Here is a 4056-nt window from a genome sequence, read left to right on the forward strand (position 1 = left end):
TATGCCTTCCAGGAGACTCCAGTTTATCAGGGAAAACACACATGAAAATGCATTCTACAGAAGATGACCTCCAAGAGTTCTGAAGAAGTCCAAAAGAACAAAGTGTACTTGCAAGATCTGGGAAATGTCTCCCAAGTTTTGAGGAGAAGAGGAGGAATGAAAGGATTCAGAGAGTTGGGGAAGATGAGAGTAAGCAATGTTCCGAGAGAAGAGAAGAGGGGAGGAGAGGGAAAGGGAGGGGAGGGGAGGGGAGGGGAGGGGAGGGGAGGGGAGGGGAGGGGAGGGGAGGAGAGGAGAGGAGAGGAGAGGAGAGGAGAGGAGAGGAGAGGAGAGGAGAGGAGAGGAGGAAAGTAGAGGGGAAGGGAGGGGAGGGGAAGGGAGAAAGGAGGGCTAGGGGAGGGGAATGGTAGGGGAGGAGAGAGCAGAGAAAAGTCTGGGCAGAGCATGGGGATCATGACAGTCAAGAACATTTCTGTGATGGAGATGAAGAAGGTGGAACCAGAAGCCACACTGAGGGAGCACAGGTCATACAAGGCCTTATAACAATGGCGAAAGACCTTGGACTTTACCTTGAGATCAAAAGGAAGATATGGTAATCCAGTTGATAAAAGTCCATAGTGAGTTGCATTTCAGGAGGGAGGGAGCACAGGTGCAGAGAGCAAGAGTTCAAGAAAGAAAAATGAAACCCAGGTAGCAAAGAGGTCTCAGAGGTAGAGCAGAGAGGACAGGCTTCAGGACCCATAAGCAAAAGCCAGAAAGAACTTGGTGGTACCTCAATGTAGGTGTCAGATGGCAGGCGGTAATTAAGTATTCAGGGAAACACACACACACACACACACACACACAGAGGGGGGGGAGGAGAGAAAGAGAGAGGGGCAGGAAGGAGGGAAGGAGGGAAGAAGGGAGGAAGGGAAGAAGGGAGGTATGTTTGGCATGAGGGGGGGCACTTGGTAGCTCGCCAAGTCAAGTTGAGATTGACTTCACAGTGGCGGAGGCTAAAGCACAGGTGAGCACTCAGAACAGAGCTGTTAAGCTGCTCCCATGCAGAGGGGTCCATTTAATGGAAGTGGTGGCAGGAAGCCAGACACGTGTGTTCTGCAAAGCTGCCAAGAGGGAAGGGAGCTAGAATAGGTTGTTGAAAGATCTAAGTGTGAAGGCACTCGCTGGAGCACTGTAAGAAGTGAAGGGTAGTTGACACCAGGATAGAGAAGTGGACAACGGTGCGTCAGATTCTAGAAAATATACACAGGTGGGTGGAAGGTCAGAGAACCTTGCCATTGGGGGAAGGGAGGCACAAAGTATCAAGAGGACCAAGGGAACCACGGGATAAGGCTGATGTGCAAAGTCCCTGTTCAGAAAGCATTAGAGGACATGTCACTGCAATCTCTCGCCCTTGCTTTGGGAACTTCTTTCTCTAGGGGCAGAAAGGGCATCTATGGTCTTCAGATCTGCAGTGCTGAGCTAAGCACAGGGCACGCAGGCCACAGTGTAAGAAAAAAGGAAAAGCCAACTCCAAATGATGAAGCCAGACTCGTGAGAGTATCCTTGTTCTCCCAGACAGAGTGCCTCTCGCTTTCAGAGCGCCCAGAGAGTTAAGCATTCCATTTGTCTGCCTACAGCCCTAGACCCTGTAGCCAGCTTGATTCTGAACATCTCCGTCCAGTCTGGCTTTTCTCATCTCCTCAGGTCAGTGTCTCCTCTGCCTCTTTTTCTGGTCTTCTAGTGAGCCTTCTCTTCCCCCCAGGTATCCTCCTACCTTAAGAATCCACTCCTACCCATGGTCACTGGCTTGAGCTGTCCTTGTATGCAGATTCTTACCCTCTTTCGAGTCAACATGTGAATACACATGCCTAACTTAGGCCAAAGTGGCTGTCCCTGTGCTCTCATCTTTCAGCATACAATGGAGATGGATAAGAAATGGGAAAGATGGCATTCCCCATAGGACAAAAAAAATTAAAAATAAATACATAAAATCAGGAAGCATGCAAAGGCAGCACAGGATCTAGAAACGGGAAAGAGGCCCAGCCCCCACAGTAGGGCCAAGCCCATTCATGTCTCCCCAAAAGCAGGTCAGAGGGGTGAAGAAAGGCAAGTGGAGAAGCAGGGAGAGTCCCCAGAGGACCCCATCACTGAGAGAGATGATAGGGGGGTAGTGGATTACTAATCATTCCACACAGGAACCAGTCAGACTGACTACATTTTAAATCTAAGGGCAGGTATGCTTTTGAAGATGTCGAACTATAAGCCGACATAGACGCTGGAAGTTGGCTGAATGCTTTCCAAATCAGCAGAGAAAGGAAAATAAAAATGTGGTTCTGGCAGTATAATAATAAAAAAAAAAAAAAAAAAAAAACAGCAGAGGGAAATCGGGCAACAGGAACGAAGCATAATTAAAAAAAGAAAAAACAAACAAACCACCCTCGAACATGACAATCAAGGAAAAAAATGTAAATGGGTTATACACCCGCAAAGAGAAAGGATTTTTCAATTTGGGTCAAAAGCCTCAAATCCAAACTATATGTTGTCAATTTAAGATAGATTATAAATAAACTTTAAAGATTGCAAAGCCAAGAGATGGCCCAGAAAAACAGAAAATGCCTCAATTTTCCTGCATTCAGCTTTGAGGCAGCCCACACAGCATGCATCCCAAACACCACGCAATTTAGACAGCAGTTGACAGCCAGAAGCCACTCTCTTCCAAGGATGCCTTGGCTTGCCATACACAGCAATGGGTTCAATTTGCTTGTGCACTTGATAAAATACCTAATCACGGAGCTTTTCCAAAAAGGTTGAGGGATTAACTCCCATTACACTGAGAAGAGTGCCCAGTACCCAGCCCTCAGGGATGTGCCCACCTCCAACCAAAACACGGTAGCTTTAACTTGTGTCTTTTTCAGTTATTAAGCTGCTGGAATAACATCTGGTCCAAATAAGGAGTTTAGCAGCTCTTGTAAACTGTTACGTAATCATATTTTGCTTCTTGTTTTAATAAATAAGTAGGGATGGAAAAATAAACTGGTTGACAACTGCTGAGAACACCAGTCTTGTAATTTATATGAAATAGATGAGTACAGAGGTCATTGGGTGGATTCAAAGCCGGTCTTTCATTTGAGACAGTCAATTGTGTGTTTGAAGAAGATAATAAGGAAGCATCATGGACACCAGAAAGTGTGTTTTGGGGTTTGGGGAGAGCAAATCCCCAGTTCAAATAACAGGTGGGCTGCATTAGATGCTTCCAGAAGCAATTACAGAAAAAAGGTCATCTGACTTGGAGATGAAAAAGCCAAGTAAATGTGCTTCCACAATTCCATGTCAGGTGGAGACATGGTAAGGAGGACACCTGTGAAAGATGGAGGGGGAATCCGTGAGGGGAACATAGTATTTACGAACATCGCGCAAGGAAACATAAGACATCAAAACACGGAGAACGAAACAATAGGAACGGCGAGTTCATAGCTTCTCAGCATCAAATACGCAAAAAAAAAAAAAAAAAAAAGAACAAAAAGACCAAACAAATGGTAAACAGACCTCAAATCTAGAGTCAACGTCATATTTAACAGAAACTGAGAAATAGTGTTCATTTCATGAGTATTGGGTTTTCTGAATGCAAGCGCTACACAATATAGTAGAATATAGCAAACTCCTGAATTAAGACTAAAATGCTGGTCATTTATAAACTTTAAATATATTGTAAGAAAACCCAAAAGGAACAAATGAAAACTAAGAGATTTGATTTCTTTACACCAGAACCCGGGTCCTATATAAAGAAGTAGACATCTCACTGTAAAGGACCGCGATACAGTTACAAAATTGATTATATTATACTTTAGAAACTCATCGACAAATTCCCTGCCCCCAGAGAAGAATTTATGTGCACATTCTCTAGCCACAGTAAAATATAATTCCATTTGAACAGACGGCATCGAGGACAACAAACAACACAAATAAAGCAGAAGCTAGATTGAAAGTGAGTAATAATTTTCACATTTCATTGAGATAACCGTCTAAGAACAACAGCAGCAGCAACAAAAATCATAATTACAAACGTTCGCAATT

The sequence above is a fragment of the Arvicanthis niloticus genome, chromosome 23 (genome assembly GCF_011762505.2).
Source record: "Arvicanthis niloticus isolate mArvNil1 chromosome 23, mArvNil1.pat.X, whole genome shotgun sequence".
Taxonomy (NCBI): domain Eukaryota; kingdom Metazoa; phylum Chordata; class Mammalia; order Rodentia; family Muridae; genus Arvicanthis; species Arvicanthis niloticus.